At 38.1% G+C, this 15,868-nt stretch overlaps 1 pseudogene; it reads right to left on the bottom strand.

Moving 5' to 3' along the window:
• Window positions 1-4,652: 4,652 nt before the first annotated feature.
• LOC110290410 (D-3-phosphoglycerate dehydrogenase pseudogene) lies at window positions 4,653-6,253 on the bottom strand (annotated as a pseudogene).
• Window positions 6,254-15,868: the final 9,615 nt, after the last annotated feature.

Genomic DNA, 15,868 nt, shown 5'->3' with positions numbered 1-15,868 from the left:
CTTAAGGAACATGTTTTATTTATTTTTATATTTTCCTTTTTTAAATTATAGTATAGTTACACAATTTCTTTTCTTCTTTCTTTCCTTCCTACCCTTGTCATGCACGGTTCTTCTCATTTTTGGTCACATTCACAGCTACTTTTTCTTTAATCATTGTTACATATAAGCATGTGTACATAAAACACAGTAAAATATGTTCTTTTTTCAGAAAACTTGTGTGGTTCTTTTTCAATATTCTTGATTTTTTAGATATTTTAATGAGTACTCATGTTTATATATCAATCAAGACCAACTCTGTATTTATTTTTAAGCAGTAAATTAATTCTAAACTTCAATTTTTACATTTGTACGTACCTAATTCAAGATACAGATACTAAAATTATAAAGTTTTTGTTCTTTTCATGATGAGACTCCAAGTTAATGACTATATTTTCTATTTTATGAAAATGTTTATGATGTAAATATATGCTTACTCTAATATAATATTGAAATAATTATTAATGAATAGGTAAGATTCAACTATTAATGCTTTTTATGCATGAATGAGTGATTGATTCGTAATTATATAATTCTATTAAAGAAAAAAAAATCAGGTTTCAGTTGAGATTAAGGATATTTCATGTTAAAGACATCTTTTATTTTTCTGGTATGTAACCTGATTCTAATTATGGGTTTAAACTCTCTTTTTAAGATGGGTATTGTTGCACATGCCTTTAATCTCAGCCTTTGAAAGGAAGAGGCATAAGGATCTCTGAGTTCATGGTAAACCAATTGTACAGAATGAGCTTCAAGACAACTAGAGAAACAAAGAGAACTAGAGTCTACAAAGAGAAACCCTGTATCAATTCCATATCCCTGTAACTTCTCTCTCTCTCTCTCTCTCTCTCTCTCTCTCTCTTTATTTTGTATTTATTTATTATTTATTAAATATTTTCTTTATTTACATTTCAAATGTTATCCCCTTTCCTAGTTTCCCCTCCAAAAATCCCCTATCCCCTCACTCTCCCCTCTGCTGCCCAACCCATCCACTCCCATTCCTGGTCCTGGCATTCCCCTATATTGGGGCATAGAGCAGTGTACATGATAAATATGTGTTGATATATTTTCTTAATAAAATGTAGAGGAATTATAAACCAGAAATATGAAAGTTCTGGCAAAGGATCACATCCAAAGATCTTCTAAGTCTATGTGATCTGGCTGGAATTCAATCATGCCCTTAGTATATACCTTTAACTGCTCCCCCCCCCTCCAAAAAAAAAGAAGGTAAGGTTAATTTCTAGAAGGAAGCAGAAAGGTTTAAAAGAGACATCTAATTGGTGGGCAGACAATGTGATGAATGAAAGAGGTATTTGACAGAATGTGTAAAATAAGATATACCCAACTCTCAGGAGATCATACAGAAATGAACACAGAGACAAAGACAGAGAGTGAAGGCAATGGAGTGATGTTCATAGAAATGGAATGGAAGCCAGTGAAGCTGGTGGATTTCAGTTCATGGGATACAAAGCTAGTTTGTATAAGCAGTGAGAAGCTGAGAGGAGTTAATCAGTCACCGTGGAGAAGAGTTTTGTGCCAGAATAGATGAGCTAAACCAGTCAATTCAGAAAGAACAAGAAAGGGTAAGCTTTTCAGAGGTAAGCCTCTGAGATGACAATTACATCTGTCAAATAACGTTACATTTGCATATTTGCATCAGGGACCCAACTTAATTGGAGAAAAAGAAAGTCTACTAATGTTAAAGAAAGCTGGCAACTTACAGAAATGTTGCAGAGAATAAGACTGAAAGTTTTGGGGCAGAAAGCTGCAGAGGAGAAATTCAACTAGAATTGATTCCAGAGAGAGCATCAGTTCTCTGAGTTTGGCTAGACACCTAGATACTCAGAGGACTCTGAAGTTGCAAGAGACTTGAGCCCAGAGGAAGAAACAAAACAGGATCCTATGCAGCATTAAGGCACAGCAAGCTACCCGAAAAGATAATTTTAATTATATGTACACATTTTTTATTTTTGATTTTATTGGTTATTTTATTTATTTACATTTCAAATATTATCCCCTTTCCTGCTCTAAAATCCCTGTGAAACTCCATTTCAGATCCTTTATTACCAATGGTAGCAGTTGAGCATATATAAATATTACTTGAAAAAGCCATTGTCATACCTTTTTTTCAACTGTGATCATTGGAGTAAACCCCTCCCTACTTTCTATTAAAATCTTCATATATTTCTTCACAAAATTGAAATAACAACTGTACAGTAAGAAAAAAATCTCAAATGAGGTTGAAAAATAAATGTAAAATTAAAAAATTGTGTAAGATAAAGTAGATGTGCAATAAGAAAAAATACACGAAAAACAAAAAAAAAACCTATGATAGTATAAATCTTGATAGATAAGATATAAAAAAATAAGAAAATGGAAGTTTCTAATTGTGAATCTAATGCACCTTGAGAAATTATGGATCAAGATAAACAGTCCATTTCACTTCTTAATGAAATTGCTTAAAGGAAACTGGCTTCCCCAGTTGACCAGGGACAAATGCCAGAAAATCTGATAATTCACAAGATGAACATCTAGCCTGGAATCCAGTTGAACTACAACATATTAAATAATTTAAAAAAACTAGTAATATCTTATGGAATACACTCACACTATGAGTGAAAAATACCTTGACTAGACAAAACAGGTTTATCCCCCAAGACTGGAAAGATTTAGGAGCAGCTGTACTGGAAGCTAGTTCTCAATTAGAAAGATTGAAATGGTGCTGAGAAAAAAAGTGTAATCATGCAGAATCATAGTAGGTCTAAACATGGCCCCGACCAGCAGGGATAATCAGTGGGGACCCAGGGCAAGAGAGTGAGAGAGTGGGAGGGAAAAGAGATAAGAAGAATGAGAGCATGTCAATAACACTGATCAAGCTCTGAAAAACTTTATTCAGGAGTGGCAATATGAGCATAAGCAAGAGGAGGCTTCAAGGGAGGAGGGGAGAGTCAGGGGGCTCTCTGAAGATCAGGTGGCAATCTTCAGCTCCTTTAACACCGTGTCCTCTTTACCCACAAACATTCTTTAAACTTCAATATATTTAATCTTATACATACACAGTTTAATATTAAAGAATACATTTGGGGTAATCGTAGGCAAGGAAGAACCAGGAAGCAAGAAGACAAGCAACACAGACAATTTGACACCAAGTTATAGCAATTACACAGTTGGAGGACTACAGAAAATACCAATGCACTGGAAGTTAGATGAAACAACACTGAACCTATTTAAAATGAATAAATGATGAATTTTGAAATTATATATATTTTCCTTTCAGTTAACATTACACAGTGTGTATTAGTATTAAAAAATAATCCAGTATCCCCCAAATACCTACAATTCTGTGTATCTTTCAGTTACTTTATCTATTTATCTATTTATTTGTTTGTTTGTTTGTTTGTTTGTTTTGAGACAGGGTTTCTCTGTGTAGCCCTGGCTGTCCTGGAACTCACTCTATAGCTGGTCTTGAACTCAGAAATCAGCCTGCCTCTGGCTCCCAAGTGCTGGGATTAAAGGCATGTGCAACCACACCTGGCTTAATTTAATTTTTATGGAGTGCTTAAAAGGTAGTAAAATTCTCAAGTTTAAAGAGAAAAAAGGATAGCCAGGTACATGTCTGTAATCCAGTTATTCATTAGGTTGAGTTGTGTGTCTGAGATAAGCCTTTGGTACACATGAAGTTCCATGCCAGCCAGAGTTTTATAGTGAGACCCTGTGTAATAATAGAAGAAAGAGGATTGCTAGAGTTGGAGTAGCTTCTGTGGAAAATAGGTAGTAGAGAATCATAGAAACATAGCTCAATTATATTGAGATCATTAAACATTAATAAAACTTGTTTGCATAACGTTTGTTCTCTTATAGTGACTTGAAAATATGATATATTACTTTAAGTAACATGAATACATATCAGAAAGCAGAACAGAGAAAGTTGGTCTTTAGGTATCTGTGAATAAGTAGATGTCAGATAAGATGAGCTCCCTACATTCTCTTCTCATTAATTAATAAAGAACCTAAAGTACCAAGTCACCACAAGAACCAGTAGCGGTTCCAAGAAATGTCTGAAAAACTACAGAGAAGTCTGTGGTATATAAGGACACAAGGTAGAGAAGGCACAAAGGAAATTTATATTTTGGAGTTATTTACTCTTATTTTTTATGTTTAAGAATATTTGTTTGCAGGTACATGTGTTCCACATGTGTGTAATTCCCATGAAAATAAGAAGAGGGCATCACATCCCTAGGACTAGAGTCACAAGTGGTTTTAAGTCACTTTATGGGTGCTGGGAACTAAGATCAGATTATCAATAAGAGCAATAAGTGCTCTTCCCCTGTTCCCATTTTAAACATCCTCTTATCCAGGAAAGAAGGAGGCTTGTAAGAGTCAAAGAGTAAATACATACCAATTGTTCGGGACATATTCATTTATTTATTTATTTATTTATTTATTTATTTATTTATTTATTTATCTATCTATCTATCTATGTCTTGGAGTTAAGATTCTTTACTAGCTATTAGTTCAGGCAGATGCCCTGGTTCTGTGATCCCCTCTTCCTATAGGTCACAGTGAGCGGGTTTCTTCAGAAGAGCCTGTGGGGCTGAGAGTGCTGAGCCCCAGGGTCAGAAGCAGAACTTTAAAGCCTCAGATACAAGCTGCTTCCATGCTTCCAGGCTGGGCAGCAGGGAGGAGAGGCCCATGACATGCCAGAGCTCTCCGTCAGACACCTTGGAGGTTTTGTAGGACAGCAGCTGTACACCCGCCTCTGCCAGGAGACCGATCATAGTAGGTAGCATCACAGGGTTGGAGGGCTGAGCCCGGAACATAAGCAGATATTAGCCCCTGCGTAGGGGCAGCTCTGGTCTGAAGACAGCTCTGTTGAGCACCTGCAGCATTGGTGTGGTGCCCTGAACAAGCCCACAGCTTGGTAGGGGACACCTGCTAGGGCCACAGTCAGGAGGCATTCCCTGCTGCCCTGCTCCCCTGGGACCGCAGGGTTGTGGGAGGTGGTGATATTGAGGCCAGCCTCTTTCACCAGTAGCTTAGCGTTCACCAAGTTCACAACTGCCTGCTTGGATGCTTCTCTCAGAAGGCCGACAATGACTGCAGGGCTCAGGCAGGTCCCAGCATTCTTCAGAGATGTACCTTGTGTAACCACCTGGATGGTTCATTTAGGGGAGCCAGCCCAGGAGTGCATAAGAATGCCCAATGCTTCTGCCAGACCAATGCAAGGCTTGGTGTGTGGAGAGAAGACACTGGTAAGGGCCTGGGCATTTACGACCCCTGTTAGATTTCCCCTTCACCATTTCCACAAACTGGACTATGATTTCCTCTGCACAGTGGCTCTGGGCTTCCTTGGTGTTGGCACCCAGGAGGGGACAGCTGATGACGTTCTCATGGTCCACTAAGTCCAGGTCCCGTGGTGGCTCTTCTGTAAACACATCCAGTGTAGCCCCAGCACACTGACCAGACTGCAGGGCACGCAACAGGAACAGGGCACCTTCATTCACAATGCCTCCTTGAGCACAGTTCACCACTCACACACCTTTCTTGCACTGAGCAAAGGTGCTGTTACTCAGCAAACCTGTGGTGGAGGGCAAGATTGGGGTATGGACAGTTATGAAGTCACAGAGATGCCAGATCTCCTCCTGCGGCAACTGCTGAACACAAAAGGAGGCTGTGACTTCAGGAGAAATGATGGGGTCATAGCCTACAGTTTTCATTCCAAACAATTGTATTCGGGTGGCCACCTGTCTTCCGATTCTGCCTAGGCCAATAATTCCCAGTGTCTTCCCGTTCAGTTCTGTCCCCATGAACTTCTGGTCCCATTTGCCTTCTTTCATCGAAACAGTCACCTGGGGGATCTGCCTGGCCAGCACATGATCATTCCACAGATGAGCTCAGCAGCATTGATGCTGTTTCCGTGGGGGTGTTCATGACTAAGATACCCTTCCTTGTGGCAGCCTCCAGATCCACATTGTCCATGCCTGTACCAGCCCTGCCTATCACCTGGAGCTTCTCTGCTGCGTTGATGACATCAGCAGTGACCTTGGTAGCTGACTGGATGATAAGGCCTTCACAGTTCTGGAGTTCTGCTATCAGCTCCTTCTTTGCTCAAGTTTGGCTTCTCCACCACCTGCAGCCCTCCAACTTGCATGATCTTCTGGCAGCAGGAGTTCAGGCTGTCACTGATCAGTACACTGTGCAGATTTGCGAAGGCCATTGGTGGAGTCAGGCCTTAGAATCAATTGCTCTGGGTGGGCATAAGCATTTAGTGCAGGCAGGGATGGCACCGGTGACTGGGCCAGGAAATTTTAATTGTACAGGATTTAAAATACCCCTCAATAAGACTGAGGAATAAGTAAAGAATCATTGGACGATGAGACTTCCCAACAAGTGGAGCTGCTCTGAAAAGACTCTAACCTCTGATGTTTTAGGCATTTTCTATGGAGAGATGCAGACATGGTGCTCTCATGAGTCTTCACCCAGGCTGGAATAGAAATTTTTATTGATATGGCTACATTGAGACATTCATGATCTCTGAGCCGTAGAAAAGATGGTTGAAATGATGTCCTGCTTAGAGCCAAATACTTAAGAGTAACACTCATTTCCTTAGTACCCTAAGCTAAGCATCCACTACCATTTAGCACAAAGAGAAGCTTTTATGATTAAGTTAGTATAGCACTGACTATAAGTACAAAGTTTGTGATGAAATTCAGCACGTGACACTTTACATAAACAATACTACTTTATATTCCTACCTAGGACCTATGGCCATGAATTTTTAATCATCTTCACAGGATAAGATTTTTTTTCCTAAAGTTGTTGTGCCTCCATATCAATCTGAGATTGTTTGGTTACCCTGGTATATTAAAATATCTTACTGGAGAACCTGGATGAAATGGACAAGTTTCTATTCAGATAGCAGGTACCAAAGTAAAATCAAGACCAGTTTAATGATCTAAACAGTCCTATATCCCCTAAAGAAATAGAAGCAGTCTTAATATTCTACCAACCAAAAAAAAGCCCAGGACCAGATGGGTTTAGTGCAGAGTTCTATCAGACTTTCAAAGAAGATCTAGTCCCAGTTCTTCACAAACTATTCCACAAAATAGAAGTAGAAGGTACTCTACCCAACTCATTCTATGAAGCCACCATTACTCTAATACCTAAACCACAAAAAGACACAACAAATATAGAGAACTTCAGACCAATTTCCCTTATGAATATCAATGCAAAAATCCGCAATAAAGTTCTTGCTAACCGAATCCAAGAACATATAAAAACAATCATCCATCCTGACCAAGTAGGTTTCATCCCAGGGATGCAGGGATGGTTCAATATGGAAATCCATCAATGTAATCCAGTATATAAACAAACTCAAAGACAAAAACCACATGATCATCTCATTAGATGCAGAAAAAGCATTTGACAAAATCCAACAACCATTTATGATAAAAGTCTTAGAAAGATCAGGAATTCAAGGCAAATACCTAAACATGATAAAAGCAATCTACAGCAAACCAGTAGCCAACATCAAAGTAAATGGTGAGAAGCTGGAAGCAATCCCACTAAAATCAGGGACTAGACAAGGTTGCTCACTTTTTCCCTACTTATTCAACATAGTACTTGAAGTCCTAGCCAGAGCAATTCGACAACAAAAGATCAAAGGGATACAAATTGGAAAAGATGAAGTCAAAATATCACTTTTTGCAGATGATATGTTAGCATATATAAGTGACCCTAAAAATTCCACTAGAGAACTCCTAAACCTGATAAACAGCTTCGGTGAAGTAGCTGGATATAAAATTAACTCAAACAAGTCAATGGCCTTTCTCTACACAAAGAATAAACAGGCTGAGAAAGAAATTAGGGAAACAACACCCTTCTCAATAGTCACAAATAATATAAAATACCTTGGCATGACTCTAACTAAGGAAGTGAAAGATCTGTATGATAAGAACTTCAAGTCTCTGAAGAAAGAAATTATAGAAGATCTCAGAAGATGGAAAGATCTCCCATGCTCATGGATTGGCAGGATCAACATTGTAAAAATGGCTATCTTGCCAAACGCAATCTACAGATTCAATGCAATCCCCATCAAAATTCCAACTCAATTCTTCAACGAATTAGAAAGGGCAATCTGCAAATTCATGTGGAATAACAAAAAACCTAGAACAGCAAAATCTCTTCTCAAGGATAAAAGAACCTCTGGTGGAATCACCATGCCTGACCTAAAGCTGTACTACAGAGCAATTGTGATAAACACTGCATGGTACTGGTATAGTGACAGACAAGTAGACCAATGGAATAGAATTGAAGACCCAGAAATGAACCCACACACCTATGGTCACTTGATCTTTGACAAGGGAGCAAAACCCATCCAGTGGAAAAAAGACAGCATCTTCAACAAATGGTGCTGGCACAACTGGCAGTTATCATGTAGAAGAATGCGAATTCATCCATTCCTATCTCCTTTTACTAAGGACAAATCTAAGTGGATTAAGGAACTCCACATAAAACCAGAGACACTGAAACTTATTGAGGAGAAAGTAGGGAAAACCATCGAAGATATGGATATAGGGGAAAAACTTCCTGAATAGAACAGCAATGGCTTGTGCTGTAAGATCAAGGATTGACAAATGAGACCTCATGAAACTGCAAAGCTTCTGTAAGGCAAAAGACACTGTCAATAAGACAAAAAGACCACCAACAGATTGTGAAAGGATCTTTACCTACACTAAATCAGATCGGGGACTAATATACAATATATATATATAAAGAACTCAAGAAGGTGGACTCCAGAAAACCAAAAAACACCATTAAAAAATGAGGCTCAGAGCTAAACAGAGAATTCTCACCTGAGGAATACCGAATGGCTGAGAAGCACCTGAAAAAATGTTCAACATCCTTAATCATTAGGGAAATGCAAATCAAAACAACCCTGAGATTCCACCTCACACCAATCAGAATGGCTAAGATGAAAAATTCAGGTGACAGCAGATGCTGGAGAAGATGTGGAGAAAGAGGAACACTCCTCCATTGTTTGTGGGATTGCAAGCTTGTACAACCACTCTGGAAATCAGTCTGGCGGTTCCTCAGAAAACTGGATATAGTCCTATGGAGGATCCTGCAATACCTCTCCTGGGCATATATCCAGATGTCCCAACCGGTAAGAAGGACACATGCTCCACTATGTTCATAGCAACCTTATTTATAATAGCCAGAAGCTGGAAAGAACCCAGATGCCCCTTAACAGAGGAATGGATACAGAAAATGTGGTACATTTACACAATGGAGTACTATTCAGCTATTAAAAAGAATGAATTTATGAAATTCCTAGGCAAATGGATGGACCTGGAGGGTATCATCCTGAGTGAGGTAACCCAATCACAAAGGAACTCACACAATATGTACTCACTGATAATTGGATATTAGCCCAGAAACTTAGGATACCCAAGATATAAGATACAATTTGCTAAATGCATGAAACTCAAGAAGAACGAAGACCAAAGTGTGGACACCTTGCCCCTTCTTAGAATGGGGAACAAAACACCCATGGAAGGAGTTACAGAGACAAAGTTTGGAGCTGTGTAAAAGGAAGGACAATCTAGAGCCTGCCATATCCTGGGTTCCATCCCATAATCAGCTTCCAAACGCTGAAACCATTGCATATACTAGCAAGATTTTGCTGAAAGGAACCAGATATAGCTGTCTCTTGTGAGACTATGCTAGGGCCTAGCAAAAATAGAAGTGGATGCTCACAGTCAGCTATTGGATGGATCATAGGGCCCCCAATGGAGGAGCTAGAGAAAGTACCCAAGGAGTTAAAGGGATCTGCAACCCTATAGGGGGAACAACATGATGAACTAACCAGTACCCCAGAGCTCTTGACTCTAGCTGCATATGTATCAAAAGATGGCCTAGTCGGCCATCACTGGAAAGAGAGGACCATTGGACTTGCAAACTTTATATGCCCCAGGACAGGGAAATGCCATAGCCAAAAAGTGGGAGTGGGTGGGTAGGGGAGTAGGTGGGAGGGTATGGGGGACTTTTGGGATAGCATTGGAAATGTAAATGAGGAAAATACCTAATAAAAAGTATTAAAAAAAAATCTTACATAGCTGGTTGACATTGTATTTACATTGCTCACAGATAGGTAAGAGGACAGTTAAGTTTTCTTACACAAGAAACTGCACAGCAGCTTCGAGCACTGTAAAGACCAGTAAGCAAGAAGTAAGGATCTAAGATCCAGAGTGATGTCTCTATATCTTCTTACCAAGGTAGTTAACAATATGATTTTAAAATTGTTGTCTTTTTACTTCTCATTTGAAATTTAGTGTTACTTTATGTTCATTTGCCTGTATGCATATGTGTGTGAGGGAGTCAGAAAACCTAACACTGGAGTGAGACCCAGGTGTTTTCTGCATTGTAGTAGTTACTGGGTGTTGAACATGCTTCCTCTGGAAGCATAAACAGTGATCTTACCACTGACATCTCTCTCCAATCCCAATCTTTTTAGTTTTGATTAGTTATCTTAAACTTAACAATGTAATCCCACTTGAATTTCAGGAGCAGTTAGCATATGGTGTGCAGGAGTTCCCCTTAACTACTTAAGGAATGATCTGGTGGGTGTTATACCCACAAGTCAAAAGGAATTAAAATTATACACAATAGAGATCTAGCAAGTTTTGCCTTTTTGGACCCAGAAATCCCCATAGCTTCCACAATGCTAATGCCCTATTTCCCCTTCCTAAAGATCCCATGTTGACATCAAGCAGCTCAAACTTAGCAGTCAAGGAGAAATAGAAGCATTTGTATCAATATTTTCTATGGACAGGATTCTAGGGCCTGTATACTTCAGAATGGATTGATTACGTATCCTCAAATTTCTCCCCTGGAGGCAGTGCTAGTTTGGCATATGAAACTGCCAACCTAGAACATGAATTCTGTTCTGTGAAAGGAGGAAACATTATGTGCAAATCCTTTCTATCCACTGCTTAGAACCTGGAAGTTTGGGGTTGCCTTTAGAACTTTGTCTGAAAACAGCTTAAAAGACACACAGCCCAAGGGATCAACATAATTGTGATGAGGGATGACCATAGCTACAGCAAACAGCCACAGAGGATAGCTGGATAAGCAAAGCTCAAAAATGAGCTCTTACATATATCTTGTGGGTCATCCAGAAGCATGCCTGGAGTTGTCTTTGTTTTGGAAGCCTGTAGGGCCTGCCTGAGCAACAACCTCTGAAGATATGTCACACTCCTTACATCGGGATTTTGTTCATTAAAGATGGAGCAATATTATCCAGCTTTGAGGGCTGTCTCCTTCAAATACTAGGTTTTAACTGAAATCTATATGAGAAATTTATAGAACATAAATTATTATGAATTATGAATATAATAGTCTTTTGTTTTTGACGAGTGACAAAAAGTAGACTAGGATCTCAAAAACACTGGTGCTGAAGCAGAGGGATACAGTGTTTCTTAGGGTAAAAGATTATATAAGTCACAACTATATCAATCTTAGGGTGGTTAGACTAATGTTGAAGCATCTGTTTCTACAGTAGAGTAGCCATAGACACAACATTACAATCAATTTTGATTTATACCTTTATCAATTATTTTATTTAATATTAAATTTGTACAAATATTAATCTTTTGATTCATAATGTGTCTTTATAATGGCTGGGGTCATGAACAATCCCAAGTGTGATATATGGCACATCTTATTGAGAGGATAGAGGGCAAAGAAAAGTCTAAATAAAGAGAAAATGGAATCTGAATAAGATGATGTTGCCTTAATCACTTAAAAATGTATAAAAGAGTAGGTATGTTAAGTTTCTCCATCAATTTTAGTTATCCCTTTCTTTCTATCTCTTTGTCTTTCCCACTGGCAAGTCTATTTTTGCTGGAACTTTCCTGTCTCTAGTCTGCTACATCTAAATTGTTTTGTTGCTGCATTTATTATATTTTTGTTTCATTGCCAGTTTCCAATATTTTTACTTATTCACTTCCATTATTTTATTTTTAATGTACAATTGTCCTTTGACAATTTCATTAAAAAATATTATATTGTTTTCTTTCTGCTTCTCCAATTTCTCCCAGTCTTTCCCCAGTCTTTCCATACTAATTCAATTTTGCCACCTGCCCACCCTGACATCTCTTTCATGTCTAGTATATACTGCCCACACACTCTCAGATGTAAGATCACCCACCGATGTTTGGTAGACATATTAGCAGCCATACCTTTGAAGAAAACCATCGCTATTTCCAAGCAGGTACCAACTGCCATTATGTCCTTACATAGGAGTAGACCCTGGTGCCAACCATGTCACTGCATGCTAGGATTTTGAAAATTATGAAATCATAATTTTCATTGTGTGTGTATCTGTGTGTATCTGTGTTTGTACATGTATGTGTGTATATATGTGTCTTCTATTGGTTTTGTCTAAAAATGGAGTTCCTACATCATTCACTATTATCTAAAAAGTATTAGCAAATTTACTTTTTAATAAACTTAACATATTTATTTACTTTATTATGAATATTTATAAATGTTTTGCCTGCCATGTGGCAGGCAATAATGTCTACCGTCACAATAAGGTTTGCCATCTATCACTCCTGGGATTATTTATGACCCCGGCCATTACCCAGATATATTAATCAAAAGATTAATATTTGTAAAAATAAGTCATATTTTATTATTGGTGGTCACAGACACTAGAGGAAGATGTTAAAGACCCTAAAAACTGGAGTTCAGGATAGTTGTGAGCCTCTACATGGGTGCTGTGAACTGTATCTGAGTCCTCTGGGAAAACATGCAGTGTGATTAACAGCTCATACATCTCGCAAAACTCTATACTTTTACTGAGAGATTTGTAAGTTTAAAAATATCTCTTGAATCAAATCAATTCAATTAACATTTTTTCAAAATTGATTATTGTTGAATTTGTCAAATAATCAACTCTTCATTTGGTTGATTCTTTACATTCTCTTTGTTTTTAATTGCTTGGTTTTAGCCCTGAGTTTTATTATTTCCTGCCATCAACTCCTCTAGGGTGTTCTTTATCCTTTTTGTTCTAGAGCTTTCAGGTATGCTGTTAAGTTGCTAGTATGAGATTTTTCCCATTTCTTCCTTTCTTTATTTCTGATCAAGACTCACAGTTTAATAATCAGCACTGTGTTTATATAGGGAAAGCCCACAGAACCCATCCTTTGTTTCAACTGGAGTATGTTGCAGAGCAAGTTTATCACAAAGTCTAATCTTCTAAGTTCCTGTGTTCACCCATTTATGAAGTAACTTAGTGTTACGAACTTTCCTCTTAGTATTGCTGTCATGGTGTCCCATAAGTTTAAGTATGCTGTGTCTTCATTTTCATTGACTCCAAGAAAGTCTTTGATTTCTTTTTTTCTTCTTTGACTGGTGGTCCTTAAGTATAGAGCTTGTTAGTTTCCATGAGATTATAGTCTTTTGTTGTTTCTGTTGTTGTTGAAGTCCAGTGTTAATCCATGATGATAAGTTACACTGGTTTACTTCAATTTTCTTGTGTCTGTTGAGGATTGCTCTCTAGATAAGGAAGGTTCTCTGACATGCTGAGAAGACCATATATTCTATTGTGTTTGAGTGAATGGTTCTTTAGATATCTGTTAGGCCCATTTGGTTCATAGCATCTTTTATTTTCATTATATTCTGTTTAGTTTCTGTGTTGATGACCTGTTCCTTGGTGTAAGTGGGGTGTTGAAGTCACTATTAATGTGTGCATTTCTATGGGTGATTTATGGTTTAGTGATATTTTGTTTGTTAAAATATGAGCCATCACATTTGAAGGGCATAGATGTTGAAAATTGAAAGGTTATCTTGGTTGATTTTTCCTTTCATAATTATAAAGTAATTCCCCCCTCTCTTTTGATTTCATTTGTTTATAAGTCTACTTTATTAGATATAAGAATGACTACTCTAAGGGCTGGAGAGATGGCTCAGTGGTTAATAGCACTGACTACTCTTCCAGAGGTTCTGAGTTCAACTCTCAGCAGCCATATGGTGGGCACACAATGATCTCTAATGGGATTCAGTGCCCTTTTCTGGTGTGTCTGAAAAGAGTGACAGTGTATTCACATATATGAAATATATTTTAAAAATAGAAAGAAAAAAAAAAGAAAGGCAACTCTAGCTTGTTTCTTGGGTCTGTTTTCTTGGAAAATCTTTTTCCAGATCTTAACACTGAGATAGTGTCTCTCTTTGTTGTGGTGGTGTGTTTCTTGCATGCAGCAGAATGATGGATCCATTTACACATCCACTCTCAAAGCCTGTGCTTTTAATAGAAACATTGCATCCACTGATGTTGAGATATTAATGTCCAATGATTCTTAGTTCCTGTTGTTTTGATATTGGTTGTGTGTGTGTGTGTGTGTGTGTGTGTTTCACTTGGTTTTATTCTGCCATGATGAATTTTTGTATCATTGGATATAGTTATCTTCCTTGTGTTAAATTTTTCATTTTATTATCCTCTATGAGGCTGGAATAGTGGAAAGATATGTTCTCAATTTATTGTTTTTATGGAGTATCTTGGTTTCTTCACCTATGGTGATTGAAATTTTTGCTAGGTAAAATAATCTAGGCTGACATTTGTGGTCTCTTAGGGACTACAAGATATTGGTCCAGAACTTTTTCACTTCTAGAGTCTCTTCAGGAGTTAGGTATAGTTCTTATTGATCGGCCTTTATATGTTAATTGACCTTTTTTTTTTCTTGTAGCTTTTAATATCCATTTTTGTTCTATACATTTAGTGCGTTGATTATTTTGAGGCATGAGGATTTTCATTTCTGGTCCAAACTATTTGGTGCTGTGTCAGCTTCTTCTACCTTTATAGCCACCTGTTTTTAGGTAAAGGGAGTTTTCTTCTATGATTTTATTGAAGACTTTTTCTGGGCTTTTGAGCAGGGAATCTTCTGCTTCTATTCCTATTATTCTTAGGCTTGATTATTTCATAGTGTCCCAAATTTCCTGGTTGTTTTATGTTAGAAGCTGTTTAGATTTGGCATTTTCTTTGACTGATATGTCACTTTTTTATTGTATCTTCCACACCTGTGATTCTCTCTTCCATCTCTTGTGTTCTGTAGGAGATCCTTGTGTTTGTAGTTCCTGCTCTCTTTCTAGATTTTCCATCTACAAGGTTCCCTGTTTCTCTTTTCTTTAGTGCTTTAATTTCCATTTTCAGATATTGAACATATCTATTCATTCATTTATTGTGCCCTCCCCACAACATTGAGCTGGCTAAACATATCACCAACACTGGAATCTGACATCTGGCCTTGCTACATTTACAACTTCCTGCAAGAGAACTGAGAACTGCATACCCTCTGAGCTGTTAAAGCAATTACTTTGCAACTCAATCCATCTGAAACACTCAACAGAGCACAGCTGAAACAAAGGGATGGGTCCTTGGGTTTTCCCATACATATTCAGAGCTGTACCCTAAAATTTGAGCTTTGATCAGGGAACTTTGTCTTGATTCCTTATTTCTCTTGCCATCCTATCCATCTATCCCCACCTTTCCTACCAGGAACCCAGTAACTAATGGTCACTGGTGGGTACAATTTATTCCTTCACTTGTTTGATTGTATTTTCCTGTATTTCTTTAAGAGATACATTAATTTCCTCTTTAAAGTCTTTTATAGGGCCCCCAATGAGGAGCTAGGGAAAGTACCAAAGGAGCTAAAGGGATCTGCAGCCTTATAGGTGGAACAACATTATGAACTAACCAGTACCCTGGAGCTCTTGACTCTAGCTGTATATGTATCAAAGGATGGCCTAGTCGGCTGTCACTGGAAAGAGA

The sequence above is a fragment of the Mus caroli genome, unplaced genomic scaffold, assembly GCF_978045245.1.
Source record: "Mus caroli unplaced genomic scaffold, Mus_caroli_1 scaffold_2, whole genome shotgun sequence".
Classification (NCBI taxonomy): Eukaryota; Metazoa; Chordata; class Mammalia; order Rodentia; family Muridae; genus Mus; species Mus caroli.
Note: the sequence above shows the minus strand (reverse complement) of the source record. Positions and strands in the feature narration are given on the sequence as shown.